The 21146-nt window shown below is 43.5% G+C and overlaps 1 long non-coding RNA gene across 1 annotated transcript in view; it reads right to left on the bottom strand.

Moving 5' to 3' along the window:
- Positions 1 to 16991: 16991 nt before the first annotated feature.
- LOC149467312 (uncharacterized) overlaps positions 16992 to 21146 on the bottom strand; it is a 35566-nt gene continuing 31411 nt past the window's right edge. The window contains exon 5 of the long non-coding RNA XR_016311969.1: positions 16992 to 17958. This is a non-coding gene — a long non-coding RNA (uncharacterized LOC149467312). The remainder of the gene's footprint in view (positions 17959 to 21146) is intronic.

A 21146-nucleotide genomic window follows, 5' to 3' on the forward strand; every position in this document is an offset into this window, starting at 1 on the left:
CCGATGGGATCAGTGCATTTAAGGGGGCACTCCGATGGGAACAGTCCATGTAAGGGGTCACTCCGATGGGAACAGTCCATGTAAGGGGTCACTCCGATGGGAACAGTCCATGTAAGGGGTCACTCCGATGGGAACAGTCCATGTAAGGGGGCACTCCGATGGGAACAGTCCATGTAAGGGGGCACTCCGATGGGAACAGTCCATGTAAGGGGGCACTCCGATGGGAACAGTCCATGTAAAGAGACACTCCGATGGGATCAGTGCATGTAAGGGGGCACTCCGATGAGAATAGTCCATGCAGAGGAGCAAACTGATGGGAACAATGCATGTAAGGGGGCACTCCGATGGGAACAGTCCATGTAAGGGGGCACTCCGACGGTATGAGTGCATTTAAGGGGGCACTCCGATGGGAACAGTCCATGTAAACGGGGCACTCCGATGGGAACAGTTCATGTAAGGGGGCACTCCGATGGGATCAGTGCATGTAAGGGGGCACTCCGATGGGATCAGTCCATGTAAAGGGGGCACTCCGATGGGAACACTGCATGTAAAGGGGCAATCCGATGGGAACAGTCCATGTAAGGGGGCACTCTGATGGCATCAGTCCATGTAAAGGGGCACTCCGATGGGAACACTGCATGTAAAGGGGCACTCTGATTGGAACACTGCATGTAAAGGGGCAATCCGATGGGATCAGTGCATGTAAGTGGGCACTCCGATGGGATCAGTGCATGTAAGGGGGCACTCCGATGGGATCAGTGCATGTAAGGGGGCACTCCGATGGGATCAGTCCATGTAAGGGGACACTCCGATGGGATCAGTCCATGTAAAGGGGGCACTCCGATGGGAACAGTCTATGTAAAGAGGCACTCCGATGGGATCAGTGCATGTAAAGGGGCACTCCGATGGGAACAGTACATGTAAGGGGGGCACTCCGATGGGATCAGTCCATGTAAGGGGGCACTCCGATGGGAACAGTCCATGTAAAGGGACACTCCGATGTGAACAGTCCATGTAAAGGGGCACTCCGATGGGATCAGTGCATTTAAGGGGGCACTCCGATGGGAACAGTCCATGTAAAGGGGCACTCCGATGGGATCAGTGCATTTAAGGGGGCACTCCGATGGTAACAGTCCATGTAAGGGGTCACTCCGATGGGAACAGTCCATGTAAGGGGGCACTCCGATGGGAACAGTCCATGTAAGGGGGCACTCCGATGGGAACAGTCCATGTAAGGGGGCACTCTGATGGGAACAGTTTATGTAAAGGGGCACTCCGATGGGAACAGTCAATGTAAAGCGGGCACTCCGATGGGATCAATGCATGTAAGGGGGCACTCTGATGGGAACAGTCCATGTAAAGGGGGACTCCGATGGGATCAGTCCATGTAAGGGGGCACTCCGATGGGATCAGTGCATGTAAAGGGGCACTCCGATGGGATCAATGCATGTAAGGGGGCACTCCGATGGGATCAGTGCATGTAAGGTGGCACTCCGATGGGATCAGTGCATGTAAGAGGGCACTCCGATGGGAACAGTCCATGTAAGGGTGCACTCCAATATGAACAGTCCATGTAAAGGGGCACTCCGATGGGATCATTGCATGTAAGGGGGCACTCCGATCGGAACAGTCCATGTAAGGGGGGCACTCCGATGGGAACACTGCATGTAAAGGGGCACTGCGATGGGAACACTGCATGTAAAGGGGCACTGCGATGGGATCAGTCCATGTAAGGGGGCACTACGATAGGAACAGTGCATGTAAGGGGGCACTCCGATGGGATCAGTGCATGTAAGGGGGCACTCCGATGGGATCAGTGCATGTAAAGGGGCACTCCGATGGGATCAATGCATGTAAGGGGGCACTCCGATGGGATCAGTGCATGTAAGGTGGCACTCCGATGGGATCAGTGCATGTAAGAGGGCACTCCGATGGGAACAGTCCATGTAATGGTGCACTCCAATATGAACAGTCCATGTAAAGGGGCACTCCGATGGGATCATTGCATGTAAGGGGGCACTCCGATCGGAACAGTCCATGTAAGGGGGGCACTCCGATGGGAACACTGCATGTAAAGGGGCACTGCGATGGGAACACTGCATGTAAAGGGGCACTGCGATGGGATCAGTCCATGTAAGGGGGCACTACGATAGGAACAGTGCATGTAAGGGGGCACTCCGATGGGATCAGTGCATGTAAGGGGGCACTCCGATGGGATCAGTGCATGTAAGGGGGCACTCCGATGGGATCAGTGCATGTAAGTGGGCACTCCGATGGGAACAGTCCATGTAAAAGGGCACTCCGATGGGATCAGTGCATGTAAGGGGGCACTCCGATGGGATCAGTGCATGTAAGGGGGCACTCCGATGGGAACAGTCCATGTAAGGGGGCACTCCGATGGGAACAGTCCATGTAAGGGGGCACTCCGATGGGAACAGTCCATGTAAGGGGGCACTCCGATGGGAACAGTCCATGTAAGGGGGCACTCCGATGGGAACAGTCCATGTAAGGGGGCACTCCGATGGGAACAGTCCATGTAAGGGGGCACTCTGATGGGAACAGTCTATGTAAGGGGCAGTTAGATGGGAACAGTCCATGTAAGGGGCACTCCGATGGTATCTGTGCATTTAAGGGGACACTCCGATGAGAACAGTGCATGCAGAGGAGCAAACCGATGGGAGCAGAGCATGTAAGGGGGCACTCCGATGGGAACAGTCCATGTAGAGGGGGCACTCCGATGGGATCAGTCCATGTAAGGGGACACTCCGATGGGAACAGTCCATGTAAAGTGGGCACTCCGATGGGAACAGTCCATGTAAAGGGGGCACTCCGATGGGATCAGTCCATGTAAGGGGACACTCCGATGGGAACAGTCCAACATGGGAACAGTTTTTTTTTTATTATTTTTACATTGTACCTTTCATTTTTTTTTTTTTTATCACTTTTAATGCTATAACAGGGAATGCAAATATCCCCTATAACTTCAATGAACATTGTCATATTCTTTTTTGAGAAATCTGGGGTCTATCAGACTCTAGATATCTCCTCTGCCCTTACATTATCTAATCAAACCAAAATCGGTGTGATCAGATGTTTTCCCAATTTACAAATGGCGCTGTTTATATCCTGCGAAACTGAAGTGATGAAATGCTTGTAGCTTCCGCATTCTTAGACTATAGAGATGATTGGCACCATTCTGGTCTCCAATCAGCTCTATGGTCAGCTGGCAGAAACACCGACTGCATTCTCAGGTTCCCCTGATGGCACGGGACTGCCTGAGAAGTCCGTGGAAGGCAGCGGGGGAGGGGGGCGGCATCATCTCCCACTGCTTGTAAAAGCAATCTTGCAGCTAATTAGCCACTAGGATTGCTTTTACATGAAAGCCAATCACTGGCTGAAAAAAACAATACCAGGATGATGCCTGCAGCTGTAGGCATCATCCTGGTATAACCATTCAAATCCAGTGATGTATCAGTACTTCGCTGCTCCAGTACATCGCTGGTCCTTGTTGGGTATATATACTATGTTCTTTTTTTTTGTACGCAGCCTGTGGACTGAATGAAAAAATAAGAAGAAATCTCTGCCAGAAAAAGTGTGCGGTATGCCCACCATTAGAATATACCGCCCTCATCCACCCACTTCTAATGGTGGGCACACATTAGGTCACACTTTGCCACAAGTGCCAATTCCAAGATTGAATAAATGTCTAAATAGTGGCACACTTGAATAAAAATTGTCCACGTATAAGTGGTACCCCATATGGAAAAAGGATGACACCAAGTCCCAAACTATCTTGCCACTGCTCCCCATGTAGTCTGGGCATCCAGGGGGCTCCACATGACTATCTTTTCCCTCGTAAATCCAAAACTTATAAGTATAGCCTGTTGTCCTCTCACAGGTCTTCTACATCTTGACCCCATATCTGGCACGCTTGCAGGGAAGAAATTGTTTGAATGCAAGGCGGCCAGAAAAATTAATTGGGGACTCCTCAACGCAGATGTTTTGCTGGGGAGTATAGACATCTGCAAATTTTAGGTTAAGGTGATTTGCGAGGGGCTGAATTTTGTGGAGCCGGTCAAATTCAGGGTTACCCCGAGGATGACAGAGTGTATTGTCGCTGAAATGCATAAAACACATTATACTCTCATATCTATGCCTGGCCATGGCAGCAGAGAACACAGTATATGATGAATCGGGTCTGCGGACCAATACAACTGCAATTCATTTCTTTTAGTAATGCCCAGGTTGAGGGTTAGGCCCAAAAAAAATTTAAATTTGAAAACCGTAATGAGTTTCCATGCGAATGGTCTGGCAAGGTTTGAATTTGGGTTGGCGGCAATAAATTGTTGTGCATATAAACTGCTTTGATCCACAATCAACGCATAAAGATATTCCGTGAAAAACAGCTCCAAAAATCAAGGAGATATGTGAAAGACCAGGATGTACTAGATCGCTGGTACTCGACAGTTCACCAAAAGGTAGAGCGGCACTAGTACTGGCACTCTGCTGCATATGAGAGTCATCAAAATTTACCGGCAAGTGCTAACAGAGATCAGGCCTGATTCTGCGAACACTGCGGTTTTGTGTGCAATGTATCAAGTGACAGTGACCTACTGACACTGCACTTGCTGGGGGAGAAGGGGGGGTAAGCGTAGGGGCTAAACGCAGGTGTTGGCAGGTGCCGGGGCTGATCCCGTTAACGCTGCGTTTTTGTAAACGCTGGTATAGTGCTGACCTGGTCAAAGATATAGACCCGTTCAGACACTATACTAGCAATGGAGGTTTATTGCACATGAGCGTGCTCATGGCAATCAAGGGGTTAAATGTGATGACTGGTGTACTGACGGGCAATCTGACGCTATCTGGGAGGGGTGTGAAAACCACGGGAGCGCGAATCACGTATATATATATATATGTGGTTTTGCGTACCCATGCCGCCCTGTAGCAGTATTTCTACTATAAGGTGGTCAGGAGCGGTTACACAAGAGGTTTGTGTTACGGCGCTGCGTTACTTTAACGGACAATTGCGCGGTCATGCAACACTGCACCCAAATTAAATTTACATCCTTTTTTCCCCACAAATTTAGCTTTCTTTCGGTGGTATTTGATCGCCTGTGCAAAAAAAAACCCACTGACACTGTACTAATGGCACTGGGGAGGAAGGGGTTAACATTTTTTAGGGTTAACTGTGTGAGGAGAGTGTTTTGCTAGGGGGCGGGGGTGTGTGCTGGACGGGGACAGGCTGATCGGGAGAGAGAAACTCTTCTCTCCCTCTTTAGCTTGTCAGGAGCTGACAGGCAACTGACAGATAGCAGGGCTGTGTATAAACAATGCAGCCCTGCTCTCTGTCAGCGATCACCGCTAATCGCGGGGAAACGGCCAGTAATGACCGGCCGTGACCCGGCGGCGGAGACCCGCTGCTGACACCCGTGGGACAGGCAGGGTGGGCGCATGCCTCGCGCACGCCCCCTACCTGTTTTGCAAAACCGCGTTTTAAAACGTGGTTTTGCCCAGCCGTGCTGCCCTGCAAACGTACTAATGCAGTGGCTGGGGCTGAAGTAGTTAATCTTTGGAGGAAGATTCCATTTTCAGGATACATCTGACCATTTATGTCCACCTCAAGGAACACAAGCATTTTTTGAATAAACTATATGTGAGGTCAAAAACCCCTGGTGAGGGCACATCTGGCGTTTGTGGTGGAGGATTTATATTGCATGAAGATATGAAATTGTGAAGTTTGTTTCAAGTTGAAGAAAAACATTATACTTAGAGACTTTTTTTCACATATGTTCAGTGTTTTATAACATAATTTGTTTGCTCTCACATACTAAAAGAGAGCGCGGCACTGTGTGTTTTATGTATTAGAATCCACGCACATCATGAGTATGTGTTAGTGTGAGCTGCTTTCTGATATATAGTTTTGTATTTGACACAAGAAGGGAATATTTTTAGTAGCATTTGTGACTGTGTGAGAATTTGTTGTTTATAATTGTACACATCCACTAATTAATGGCCCTGTAATAAACTATTTTTCATTAAACAATTTATTACTGTGTTTTTCTGCTTCCTTGTAACATCCTTCATGAGCTCCCACACCTATGCTTCCCCCCCACTTGTTTGTTTGAAATGAGCACACTAGTTGTGATCATACGCCTGTTCTATGCACACTGGAGTGCCACTTTAACATCTTGCAAGAAAAGAATGTGATAGCCTGGCTATTAGGGGAGGAGGCCAGATTTTGTTTTTGGGAAACTAAATGATATCTTGATTTAACAAAAAAAACAATCTATTTTTCAAGAAATTGTGTCTTACTGTGTATCATTGTGATATCCGCCATTAACTCCCAAATGTCTCCTATCCCCCTCACGTCTGTTTATTTGGAAAGAGCAATGAATATTAGTTATGGCCATGTACACTGCTCTACATACACTGCACTTCCCACTCACAAAAAAAACAAAAATTGGGATTTGAAGCAGTAAAAACAACTTTTTGGGTTAACAACACATTTTTTAAACCAAAGTTTAGTGTCACTTCTTTAACATCTAACAAAAAAGGAGAGGATTGGCTGGCTATAAGGGGAAGGAGGAGGCCAGATTTTTTTTGTGACACTAAACAATACCCTTATTCAGAAAAAAATCCAATACACATCAGCTAGTTAATGTAATAATCTATTTTTCATAAAATCATTTCTTACTGTGTTTTTCTGCTTCCTTGTAACATCCTTCATGAGCTATAACAATCAATAAGTGTAGCGCTCTGGTGAAAACTAACTAAATCTCAACATAAACAACATGTGACATAATGGTGGAACAAACAGTGAATCTTAATGAGAATGAATGCTAAAACAGTGCAACATCACACGATATTGTGCATATGGTGGAAATGACTAATATTAAGCCCCCTAATACAGGGGATATACCCTATAAAACAAGTGCTCAGTGTCAACACACTCTATTCATACCATAAATAAACTGCTGTAATCAGAAAATATATATATATATACAGCAAGTGAATATAAATGAACACATCACTGAAAGTAATATAAACAAAACGTGCCACCAGTGTCCACAACAATACACAGAGCACTTGTTTTATAGGGTATATCCCTGTATTAGGGGGCTTAATATTAGACATTTCCACCATATGCACAATATCGTGTGATGTTGCACTGTTTTAGCATTCATTCTCATTAAGATTCACGGTTTGTTCCACCATTATGTCACATGTTGTTTATGTTGAGATTTAGTTAGTTTTCACCAGAGCGCTACACTTATTGTTTGTTATATTTTGGTTTTTCACTTTCGGTAATAAGGTGCAGGTGTAGCAGCTTATTTTTAGTTTAGTAGGATTGAGCGCAGGAGGTTTTCCCCAATCCTTCATGAGCTCCCACACCTATGCTTTACCTCCTCACCTGTTTCTTTGAAACAAGCATGCACACTAGTTGCGATCATGTGTATTGTTCTATGCACACTGCAAATCCCATAGCCCATCTCAGGAGTGTCACTTTAACATCTCGCAAGGAAGGAGCGTGATTGGCTGGCTATAAGGAGGGGAGGAGCCTGTTTTTTTTGTGACACTAAATGATACCTTTATTTTGCACCAAAAAAAAAATATTTATAGATTAAACATCCACTAGTTAATGCTCCCATAATCTATTTTCCATTAAATTGCTTCTTACTGTGTATCTGCCTTCTTGTGACATCCGCCATTAACTCCTGAATGTCTCCTATCCCCCAGACTTCTATTCATGTGAAAATAGCAGTGAATATTAGTTATGGCCATGTACGCTGCTCTACACACACTACACAGCCCACGGCCCAATCACAAAAAACAAATGGAGATTTGAAGCAGTAAAAACACATTTTTTTACACCAGAGCTTAGTATCACATTTTTAACATCTAACAAAAAAGGAGAGGATTGGCCGGCTATAAAGGGAAGGAGGAGGACGGGTTTTATTTTGTGACACTAAACAAACAATATCCTTATTATTCAGAAAAAATCCAAAACACATCCTCTAGTTCATAGCCCTGTAATAATCTATTTTTTATGAAATAATTTCTTACTGTGTTTTTCTGCTTCCTTGTTACATCCTCCATGAGCTCCCATACCTATGCCCCCCCCCCCACCACTTGTTTGTTTGAAACAAGCATGCGCACTAGTTGTGATCATACGCACTGTTCTATGCACACTGCAAATCCCACAGCCTATTTCAGCTTCTGGTGCAGGAAAAAAAGAGAAAATGCTGCATTTTGTTCTACACAGAACCATACTGGAACATGGCAAACTGCATCAAAACTGCACCACAACAGAGTGTGGTGTGAACTGTAAGCAAAAACGTATGGGGAATGCATGGAGAGTGCGTTTTGTGGTGTGAACTGGCCCTACACGAGATCTTTATCTTTCAGAAATAAGAAATACACATCCACTAGTTAACACTCCAGTCATCTATTTTTTGTGCAGCATTTGCTTTCAGTTCTGCGGTCTCAGATTTGTGCATGAAAGAATAAAGCCGTACCGTCTGGATTATCTCATTATCTCATCCACTCGATGTCCAGTCTGGAATCTTGCAAGCAACCCAGAACCTAGAAATAACGATCATAAAATGATTTAGATGGTGCAACCATTGTACACAGCAAATGTCAATATGTCAGCATTATAAATAAAGGTGTGAGAAAACTATTCTAGCCAATAAACACCCACCACCAGGGACACAATTCCAACATTTGAATTCCGGGCTCTAAATTCTGATGGATCTAATTAGAGATGAGCGAATTATTCAAAAATTTGATTCGGCTGATTCGCCGAATTTGTGGAATAAATTTGATTCGATGCGAATTTATTCGCTGCGAATTTAACTTATAAAAGGGTGTTTCTAGGCTTCAGAGAGCCTTTATATTAGTGCAGAACACTGTACCTTTAATTTAAATGCCCTTGGAGTCTGCTGGGGAAGAGAAATAATACTGACAGTCAGTATGACATGCAGATGAGTGCCGTCGATCTTAGAATCACCGCACACTTCACTCATTTGGGCAGTCACGGGGCCAAAACCAGAGTGTGGAGCCACAGTGTGGCGGTGGAGGCAGCAGCAATGGGAGGCCATACAGCACCCGCGGCAATAGTGGGTAAATCGGACGATTTTTTGCCGATAAAAAATCTGCGCATGAGCAGCGACCTGCAAGAGGAAGACAAAAAGAAGAAGAGGAAGAGGATGAAGAAGAGGATGAAGAAGAAGAAGAGGAAGAAGAGGATGAAAAAGAAGAGGATGAGGAAGAGGAAGAAGAAGAAGAAGAGGATGAGGATGAAGAAGAGGATGAGGATGAAGAAGAAGAAGAGGAGGATGAGTATGAAGAAGAAGAAGAGGATGAGGAAGAAGAAGAAGAGGATGAAGAAGAAGAGGATGAAGAAGAAGAAGAGGATGAGGATGAAGAAGAAGAGGATGAAGAAGAAGAAGAAGAGGATGAGGATGAAGAAGAGGATGAGGATGATGAAGAAGAAGAGGATGAGGATGAAAAAGAAGAGGATGAGGATGAAGAAGAAGAAGAGGATGAAGAAGAAGAAGAGGATGAGGATGAAGAAGAAGAGGATGAGGAAGAAGAAGAGGATGAGGAAGAAGAAGAAGAAGAAGAAGAAGAGGATGAGGATGAAGAAGAGGATGAGGATGATGAAGAAGAAGAAGAGGATGATGGTGAGGATGAGGATGATGAAGAAGAAGAGGATGAGGATGATGATGAAGAAGAAGAGGAGGATGAGGATGAAGACGAAGAGGATGAGGATGAAGAAGAAGAGGATGAGGATGAGGAAGAAGAAGAAGAGGATGATGATGAGGAAGAGGATGAGGATGAAGAAGAGGATGAGGATGAAGAAGAAGAAGAAGAAGAGGATGAAGAAGAAGAAGATGAGGATGAAGAAGAAGAAGAGGATGAGGATGAAGAAGAAAAAGAAGAAGAGGATGAGGAAGAAGAAGAAGAGGATGAGGATGAAGAAGAAGAAGAGGATGAGGATGAAGAAGAAGAAGAAGAAGAAGATGAGGATGATGAAGAAGAAGAAGAAGAAGAAGAGGATGAGGATGAAGAAGAAGAAGATGAGGATGAGTATGAAGAAGAATGAGAAAAAGAAGAAGAAGATGAGGATGAAGAAGAGGATGAGGATGAAGAAGAAGAAGAAGAGGATGATGGTGAGGAAGAAGAAGAAGAAGAAGAGGATGATGGTGAGGAAGAAGAGGAGGATGAGGATGATGAAGAAGAAGAAGAAGAAGAGGAGGATGAGGATGAAGAAGAAGAAGAAGAAGAGGATGAAGAAGAAGAAGAGGATGAGGATGAAGAAGAGGATGAGGATGAAGAAGAAGAGAATGAGGATGAAGAAGAGGATGAGGATGAAGAAGAAGAAGAGGATGATGGTGAGGAAGAAGAAGAAGAAGAGGATGATGGTGAGGAAGAAGAAGAAGAAGAAGAAGAGGAGGATGAGGATGATGAAGAAGAGGAGGATGAGGATGAAGAAGAAGAAGAAGAGGATGATGGTGAGGAAGAAGAAGAAGAAGAGGATGATGGTGAGGAAGAAGAAGAAGAAGAAGAAGAGGAGGATGAGGATGATGAAGAAGAGGAGGATGAGGACGAAGAAGAAGAAGAAGAAGAAGAAGAAGAAGAGGATGAGGATGAAGAAGAGGATGAGGATGAAGAAGAAGAGAATGAGGATGAAGAAGAGGATGAGGATGAAGAAGAAGAGGATGAGGATGAAGAAGAAGAAGAGGATGAGGATGAAGAAGAAGAAGAAGAAGAAGAGGATGAGGATGAAGAAGAAGAAGAAGAAGAAGAAGTAGGATGAAAATAAGAAGAATTCCAGTCCAGCAAAAAGTGTATCTGCAGAGAGCTCCGCTATTTCTGACAGTTCTCTGACAGTTCCTTCACATTTACAGCGGTTGAAACATTGTATCTATTTGTTTCCGAATAAAAACATCTGTATCCTAAATTGAAACAAATAGATACAATGTTTCAACCGCTGTAAATGTGAAGGAACTGTCAGAGAACTGTCAGAAATAGCGGAGCTCTCTGCAGGGACACTTTTTGCCGGCTGTAGAAGGGATGAAAATCGGCCGATCGGGGAAAATTCGATTCGTGCATCCGAAGTTTGCTAATATTCGGATTCGGCGCGAATCGAATTTTTCCTAATATTCGAAACAAATTCCACTTCGCCAGGTTCGATTCGCTCATCTTCGCCAGGTTCGATTCGCTACCGATACTTTGCTATGCCACTGGCGTCCATACAAAATGTAAGGACGCAAATTGCACTGCAAAGAATAGCATGCAATTTGAACAGGAATGCGATTCCTGTCCAAATCGCATGTGGTTTCCCCACTGCTCATGTGTGAACCCAGGCAGTCGTATCCTGAGTTCACACTGGAGCGGGGAGATTTCCCACAGTGGAGAATGGGAGAGTGGGCGTGTGGGGATGTATACTATGGTGGCAGATGGTAGGAGAGGAGAGGAAGCCGCGGAGATTTCAAATCTTCAGACCTGTGAAGCTGCTTTCTCTCCTCTCCTTGCAGGTATGACAATTCGGGCTAGAGAGATTTTGATTGGTCAGCACCGTTACCTGAACGATGCTGACCAATCAGATGGCGTCTAGCCCATACTGACATCCCTGCATAGAGAGGAGAGAAAGCAGCTTCACAGGTCTGAAGATTTGAAATCTCTGTGAGTTCCTCTCCTCTCCTTGCAGCGATGACAGTAGGGGCTAGACAGCATCCGATTGGTCAGCACCATTCATCTGAAAATATTCTTTATGGAGCATGGAGACAGCGCTGCAGTGGTAATTATGCATGGCCGTAAATTATGCTTTTTTTTTCAATCAACTAGCAGGCTGAACGAAAAAAATAACTGGATTCCCCTGTTAATACAGTTTGTGTTGATGGGGGATTCGCTCTCATGAAGCCAGTTTTATTCTGACAGTGGGGAGACTTTCCCACTGTCAGAATACAATGATCAGTGTTGCCCGTGTCACTGATCGAGCAAATAAAACACAACAGGCTGGTGGTACAGAAGTCAATCGAGTGACGACTTCTATACCACCAGCCAGCCCATACAGTAGATGGATCAAAATTCTGCTGGTCCATGCTGAACTTCGATCCATCTGTGGACAACTTATGATTCACAGGTTTCCAATCTCTCTTCTAGAAACTTGAACGCAGATATAAAAACACCAAATAATGCAGTTATGTTATAATCAAAAGTAATTAAAATATGTTATAAATACTAGTAAAAGTACTGGCATTTTACTTGGCACCATCCTCCTGCAAACCCCTGTACAGTAGATCACAGGCTGGGAAAGTGAGGGGTAGCATTAGTGGCCAATCAGGAGTGTGCCGACAAAGGATCTTGCTGACAGAAGGCGAGAACAAAGAGATGAACTCATCGGCCTACCGTTGCCCTTCCTCTGTCCAATCACAGGCTTGCAGTGGAGAGGTGACAAAGCTGTATGGCTATGTTGTAGTACATGAATGTCAACACAACCTAACTCCACTGTCTGGCAGGGCTGCATAAACTTCTGCACCCGACAGATACAAATCATCTTTAGCAGTTTGTCTGGAGGACAAAAAAACAAAACAGAAAAAAAAAAAACTTTCAAGATAAAAAAAATGAAATGTTGCTGCAGTTTGTATGTCCATTACCTCTCTGCACACAAACCATAACCACTTGCCCTCCAGAGGATTTACCCCCCTTCCTGACCAGGCTATTTTTTGGGTTACTGTAACTGACAATTGCGCAGTCATGCAACGCTGCACCCAAATTACATTTTCCCCCATTAATAGAGCTTTCTTTCGGTGGTATTTGATCGCCTGTGCGTTTTTTATTTTTTGCGCTATAAAAAAAAGAAAAAAAAAAAACACAGACAATTTGGAGGAAAAAAACTTTTTGCTATGAAACATGTCTAGTAAAAAAATGTTTGAAAAAAAAATCAAATTTCATCATAAGTTTAGGCCAAAATGTCGTTGCTAAAATAAATTCCAATAAGTGCAAATTAATTGGTTTACAGAAAAGTTATAGCGTTTACAAATGGCGGTATATATACATTGAGATTTGTTTTTTTCTTACTAGTGATGGCGGCGATCAGCAACTTATAGAGGGTCTGCGGGAGACATTCTGACACTGGGGGGAACTGACGTGATGTCATGGACATTCCCAGTGACACCAATACAGTGATCAGTACTAATAAATGCACTGACACTGTCCTAATGACACTGGGCAGGAAGGGGTTAACATCTGGGGCAATCAAAGGGTTAACTGTGTGCTGTTTCACTGTAAACTGTGTGTGTGCTTTCCACTGTAAGCACACTGCTTTGTATTGCTCTGCTATGTAGAGCCATACAAAGCAGTGTACAGGAGCTGACAGGGGAGAGAACTGTATTGTTTACATACAATACAGTTCTCTCCCCAGTCAGTAATGCTCGACAATCAATGGGTGCTGGCAAGTAATCACTGATCGGGACCCGGTGATTGACAGCCGAGGCTGCGAATAGTGGCGAGGGTAGGGGCGCACGTCCTCTACCCGGAAATGCAAAATCACACATACATATACACACACACTATATACAGTGGGGATCGAAGGTTTGGGCACCCCAGCTAAAAATTTGTATTATTGTGCATAAAGAAGCCAAGGAAAGATGGAAAAATCTCCAAAAGGCATCAAATTACAGATTAGACATTCTTATAATATGTCAACAAAAGTTAGATTTTATTTCCATCATTTACACTTTCAAAATAACAGAAAACAAAAAAATGGCGTCTGCAAAAGTTTGGGCACCCTGCAGAGTTAATATCTTGTACTGCCCCCTTTGGCAAGTATCACAGCTTGTAAACGCTTTTTGTAGCCAGCCAAGAGTCTTTCAATTCTTGTTTGAGGTATCTTTGCCCATTCTTCATTACAAAAGTCTTCCAGTTCTTTGAGATTTCTGGGCTGTCTGTCACGCACTGCTCTTTTAAGGTCTATCCATAGATTTTCAATTATGTTGAGGTCAGGAGATTGTGAAGGCCATGGCAAAACCTTCAGTTTACGCCTCTTGATGTAATCCCCCGTGGATTTCGAGGTGTGTTTAGGATCATTATCCATTTGTAGAAGCCATCCTTTCTTTAACTTCAGCTTTTTCACAGCTGCTACCAATCTGCCCAGTGAAGAGGGACAAAGAAAGGAGAGCCGCAGCTCTTATGCACAATGCTGGATCATGACGGGGATCAAGTAAGTATAAGGGAAGGTGATAGTCTGTTACACAAAAGGTTTTTTTACCTTAAAGCGGAGCTCCACCCAAAATGACTGCTCCCCTGCTCCCCATTAAGGATTGGCACCTTTGGGGGGGGGGGGCGGTACCCGAATTTCACAGGTACCAGTTCCCACTTCTAGGCGATCGGAAGCGGAAGGTGTCCTCCCTCCCTGTAGTCTTTTGGGACACATGACAGGTCCCAGAAGATTACAGGACCATTCATGAAGCGCAGTGCTACTCGCGCATGTGCAGAGGGTACCCTTCTGTGAAACCGCAGGCTATCACAGCTGGGTGCCCACACTGAAGATGCTGGCACCTGGAACACAGGACGGCTGGTGAAATGGGCTGCGGAGGACACACTGTGGGACCGAGGGACAGGTAAATGGCTGTTTTTTAAAAGTCAGCAGCTATAGTCTTTGTAGCTGCTGACTTATTTTTGGACAGGGTGAGTGGAACTCCGCTTTAATGCATACAATCCATTAAGTTAAAAACCCTTGAGGATTTAGAAGTACTTTAATGCCTGAACTCAGCTGCTGCAACTAGAAAATGAGACAGAACACTGCACATGCACGTAGATTGAACCTTGTAGCACCCATGCTACAACTGTGCGCCCACTAAAAACCTGGAAGCAGACTGGTTTCTATGCAGAAGTCAGCCTGATTTTGCACTCCCCAGCTTTAATAAATAAGCCCCACTGTAACCAGATCACATGGTACAAAAGTACCATGCAATCTGGTGCGGGCAAACGCACTGCATTTGCGACCGACACTTGGGATGTCATTACATTTCTATTGACACCCGCTGCAGATTGCAAAAGCTGTGTGTTTTGCATCTAGGTTTAATTGCAAAGGAAAGTACAGCACGCTCCTGCGTGATTCAGATGTGGGCATGTGAGAACCGGCCTTAATAGCCTGTTTTTGGTGTAAAATACGTATAAATTCTAGGTCAGCCGGACAGTAATGGTTATTACCTGTACAGAAAGGTCAGCAAGAAATATAAGAAAACTCACAAATTCCACACTTTCCTTCAGTCTTCAGGGTGGCTCCCAGGCTGCTTTGCGGTAACGTACCTTTGATGTTACAGTTAGAGATGAGAGCTTCTCAAAAAAGGCAAAAGCAAAATTCACAAATATGGTGACATACAGGATCCTTAAAAAGTAAGCAATAATAGATAATAAAATAGAGAAATACAACTTTACACAGAGATGTGTTATTCATTGGAGGGATTAGATAAAAGTCAAATGTCCCCAGACATCCCAGGATGTAGAAAACACCTCCAGAGGCTTTGCTTCTGGTATTTCAAATTAAAATCCAAGGACAGGCAGAAGAGGCAGTTCTACCTTCAACCATGGACTGCACTACAGGGTTTTCAACTCCAGTTACTGGAAATATCACACTTTTTATCAAATAAAATAAGAGTTAAAAGGCAAACGTTACCTGTGTCTTTTGACAGATATACCCAGTAAATATTTTACCATTGCAGTACCTCTAGCATCTCCCCTGCAACCTTCATACAGTCTATAGCCCCTTTAGAGTCTCCCTGCCTGCCACCTACAGATTATAGCCCCTCTAGTATCTCCCTTCGTGCCACCTACACCCTCTATATACTCTCTAGCATCTCCCTCCATGCCCCATACACCCTCTATATTCTCTCTAGTATCTCCCTGCCAACCCACCACCTTCAGGGAAGTTTGCCTGTCATTCTAGAACCATGGCCACTCTGCACCTCCTTCCTACCACCACCTACAGGAGGTCACACAGAGGATGGCTCTCTGATCCAGTTTGCCGTTGTGTTTTGCACTGCAGACCCTATGCAAATCCAGGTCTGCCAGGATTGCCTCCATGTAACAGGATTTGAGAATGGTGACTCGCTCATGATAGCAAATAATGCATTGTGGGAAGGCAGGGGGTATAGCCATGTGTTTTTATACCTGGAAGTACTGGGATTTTCACTGGTGTGGATATGGGAGGTGGACAGGAACAAGGAAGGTAATTAATCACTTCCCGTGCGGCCCATGTATATAAACGGCCAGATGGGAGCAGTGCAGGGGTGGGTGGCCGATTATAAACGTCCTCCCCGCTCCCTGCTTGTGTGCGCACAGCACCGCGGTAGTTGTACGGGACGTCTGTGTGAGGTGCCGATCATGTGATCACTGAGTATACTTCTGACATCATTGCTTACTACGTGTGAAATCTGTTAATGATCACAGAGGTCACATAGCATAAGGCTATTCACAACAGCCTTGTACCATGTGACAAGCTGTGACCGATCACAGCTCACACAGTATTTCTCAATGGCTGCAAGAATGCAGCCAGAGAGAAGTAGAAATTATTGCTTTTACAGCCTTTATAGGTAAAAAAGCAATCAGTGTAAAAAAAAAAAATCTTCACCACCCCCCACAAGTAGTACAGTAGTACCATAGTGACACTGTACTACTTGGGAGGGTGATGAAGATGTTTTTTTTACTGCTCTGGTTACAGTATGTTGATAAAAAAACAAAAAAAAATTTAAAAGATATAAAAAAAAAAAGAAAAATGTAAAAAAAAGTTTTGAAAATTTATAATAATTTTTGGTTATAAACTAATTTTGGTTATTTTTTTTTTACTAAAAAGAAAACTGAATAAATTTTGGCCAAGATTTATAGAGAAAGATTATTTATTTTTTCAAAATTTTGGACTTTTTCATATATAGCAAAAAAAATAAAAATCCCAGTGGTGAATAAACACCACCAAAATAAAAAGTTTTATTTGTCTCCAAAAATGCTAAAAAATTCATATGGGTACAGTGTTGCATGACCGCGCAATTGTCATTCAAAGTGTGATAGCACTGAAAGCTGAAAATTGGCCTGGACAGGAAGGGGGTAAAAGTGTCCGGACTTGAAGTGGTTAAAAGGCATTTACCAGAATCTTTTTTTCACTATTTAACTATTTTAAACTAGGAAAAAGTGTTATTCCTGCCAAAACTTTTTTCCAAAGAAGGTGGGATGCAGTTAGGCTCTCTGTCTGTGCTCACTGCAGGGGAGATTCCTCCTCTCTACAAGTTCAAAGGAACAGGAAGTGAACGGAATCTCTCTAGGTACGCATCAGCAAATAAAACCACTTTATTCATAGAAGGGGAAGTGTTAGAACCTCTGTGATTTTTTTTCTTGCCCTTCATATAGTATAAACGTTAGCTGGGTATACACAGTCTTTTTTCAAGCAACCAGCTGGTTGAATGGGAAAAACCAAAAACCAACTTCCCAAATCCCAGCATGCACACAAGTGAGGGATACACACGTACTGAGATATGGGCAGTTCCTGCTGGACAGGAGGAATTTCAATACGCATATACCCTGCTTTACTCTCCTCATTTCCTATGTGGGTTAAGTGAAATTTCCTTGATAAATGTCAATAGAAACTCAACAGATGTCCTAACACTTCCACTTGCAAAAACAATAGAAAAAATGATTTTGTTTGAAGATTCACCGAAAATCCGTCTCATTTATTACTGTGCCGGAACCCACAGCCCACAGAGGATGCCAGTGAATAATGGAGATGTGGACATGGAAGGATTGTGTACCATGTATTGCCTATAGCCAACACACAGCAAGTATTTATACAGCAATAAATGAAAAATAAAAGCTTACTTACTACTGGCACAGATCAGAATAATCCCAGCAATAGAGCTGCAGAGAATACAGATCAACACGATGGTCTATGGAGCGATTCTGCGAACAGAAAGAACACAGCCAGGTCATAAAATAAAGACTAACAAAGCATTCCCATTCCACCAATACAAAAGCAGTTACTCATACGCATTCTTATAACCACTCAATGCCGTCATCTTTCTCATCATCTTAAAATATGTAGGGATGGTTACCTGCAAAAGACACCTGGCAATTAGACCCCTGATGTCTCCCCTGCCCTTCACTGAAGCCAATGAAGCGCAGATCACGCAGTGCGAGTCTGAGGTTCAAAGGTGGAAAACTGGAACCCGGGAAACATAGTGGGAGGTGGTAGGGGAATTGGATGGTGCATTAACGGGGGCCCATGAAAGTGATCCATCAGCTGTACATCCACCAGATCGCTTCCACCTGAAATTCGACTTGTTAAAGATACATGCTACAGCACCTGGGAAACTGTAAAACCCTCTGCTGCTGCAGACATATGCCATACATCAGGGGAAGCAATAGGATTCAATAAAGTCCTAAAAGGCTACGTTCACCTTTCTGACCAGATTTCATATTCCAACTATATTTAACCACTTGCCCTCCTGAGGATTTACCCCCCTTCCTGACCAGGCCTCTTTTTGCTACTCGGCGCTGCACTAATCCAACTGATAAATGTGCGGTCATGCAATGCTGCACCCAAACGAAATCCTTCTTTTCACACGAATAGAGCTTTCTTTTGGTGGTATTCGATCACTTGTGCGCTTTTAATTTTTCACACTATAAACAAAAAAAGACCAAAACTTTTGAAGAAAAACTATATTTTTTACTTTCAGCTATAAAAAATATATAGTAATACGGTACATAAATTAAATTTACATCCTTTTTTTCCCACAAATTGAGCTTTCTTTCGGTGGTATTTGATTGCCTGTGCATTTTTTATTTTTTGCGCTATAAAATAACAGCCTGACAATTTTGAGAAAAAAAAACAATATTTTGGACTTTTTGCTATAAAACATGTCCAGTAAAAAAAATATAAAACTCAAATTTAGTCATAAATTTCTGCCAAAATGTATTCTGCGACATGTCTTTGCTAAAAAAAAAATCCCAATACGTGTAAATTAATTGGTTTACGTGAAAGTTATAGCGTCTACAAATGGCAGGAAAGATACTGGGATTTTTTTTTTTATTATACTAATAATGGCGGCAATCAGAGACTTATGGCGGTGATCAGTGATTTATGACAGTGATCAGCGATTTATGACAGTGATCAGCGACTTATGGCGGAACTGCGGCGGACATTTTGACACTGGGGGGGAAACTGACTTGGGGTCACTGACATCATCAGTGACACCAATACAGTGATCAGTGCAAAAAAAAAAACACTGACACTGTACTAATGGCGCTGGGGAGGAAGGGGTTAACTTTTATTAGGTAAAGAAAGGGTTAACTGTGTGAGGGGAGTGTTTTACTAGGGGGCCGGGTGTGTACTTCACAGGAACACGCTGATCCCGAGAATAAAGTCTTCTCTCAGGTTTAGGGTGCTCTGAACTGACAGATAGCATGGCTGCATTGTTTACATTGCAGCTCTGCTATTTGTCAGTGATTACTTGTAATCGCCGACACCCAGCGGGAAATGACGGACGCCTCTCGCACGGCCCATACCTGTTTTGCACAGCGATGTTAAAAGACGGTGCTGTGCGCACAGGTGCCGCACTGCCGCAGTAACAACACTGCGGCGGGTCGGCAAGCTGTTAAGGTGTACCATAACACATGGTCACATTCTCCAACCCCCCCATCCTGAAACTGCACCCCACGTCACCGGAACCACAGGGTGCTTCTACCTGCACAAATAAAAACAAAGATACAAATATCCAGTGATTGTGTTTCCAAGCGCAATTAACACAATACTACAAACCTTACATTTCGGGGGGAGGGGCTCTAAGTTATTAAGGCAAAACATTTGTTTTTATACATTTTGGATAGGGTAAGGGAGGGTTATAATCCCTTTCAGATTGTTTTGCCATCATTGTCCAATTGGGGAGATTTCCCTTCACTCCCTGTCCCATAGCCAAAACAGGAATGAAAAGAAATATCTCCAAAATTAAGGGATTCCCTGGTTGCCACCAGAACTGGCTTCCCCTTTAAAATATGCCCCTCTACTATGTTCTGGGGACAACTCTTTCCCTTTCAGTGATAACCATAAACATGAGGATAAATAGAAAGGGTAAACCCTCTTAATGTAGGCACAGATATCAGTAAAAACCTGACAGGTGTTCTAATCCCTAACCACTATAACGGGAAAAAAGGGGGTTTTAAATACTTTTTTAGTTATAATTTAAATAGCTTCTAAACAAATTGGTTTTTTTTTCAGTTTTCCTGAAAACCCATGGAGAGTCCTTTGGGTGATTAAAAGAAATAGACCAAGACTGCATGAGTGATGGTCAGTTTTACAGTCATTCATTTTACGGTATTTTAAAAAGTATCATTTTAGTTCATCATTAAAGTCCATTTTAGTGTAAAGTGATGGGAGGTAATGCAAACACTTAAGCTTAAGTTAAATATTTAAATACACTTAATTTAAATAGTCTTGTGACTTCAGCAGAGCTCTAGTTAAAGCACGTAGGAGTCACCATCGCGGCACAGCACCCTGGATTGACAGTACATTCAGTGTGCCCTCAGTTCAGAGCTCATGCGCTGGTGACGTCATTAGCTGCAGAAATTGTGAATATCTCCTTAACCACGTCAAGTCCGGACACTTTCACTTCCTTCCTGTCCAGGCCAATTGTCAGCTTTCAGTGCTGTCACACTTTGAATGACAATTGCGCGGTCGAGCAACACTGTACCCATATGAATTTTTTAGTATTGTTTTGAGACAGATAAAACTGTATTTTGATGGTATATATTCACCACTGGGATTTTTTTTTTTTTTTTGCTATATAAATGAAAAAAAGTGTTTTTCTTATGAAATTTTGCAAATAAATAATCTTTCTTCATAAATCTTGGCCAAAATTTATTCAGTTATCTTTTTAGTAAAAAACAAAATAACCCAAATTAGTTGCAGCCATTGAGAAATACTGTGTGAGCTGTGATTGGTCACAGCTTGTCACAGGGTACAAGGCTGTTCGGAATAGCCTTGTACCATGTGACCTCCAAGATCATTGACATATTTCACACGTAGTAAGCAATGATGTCAGAAGTGACATCTTGCTAACTACTATTCATGTGATCGCCGATTGGCCAATCAG

Source organism: Staurois parvus, unplaced genomic scaffold (genome assembly GCF_062004578.1).
Source record: "Staurois parvus isolate SC_StPar_1 unplaced genomic scaffold, SC_StPar_1.0 ptg000116l, whole genome shotgun sequence".
Classification (NCBI taxonomy): Eukaryota; Metazoa; Chordata; class Amphibia; order Anura; family Ranidae; genus Staurois; species Staurois parvus.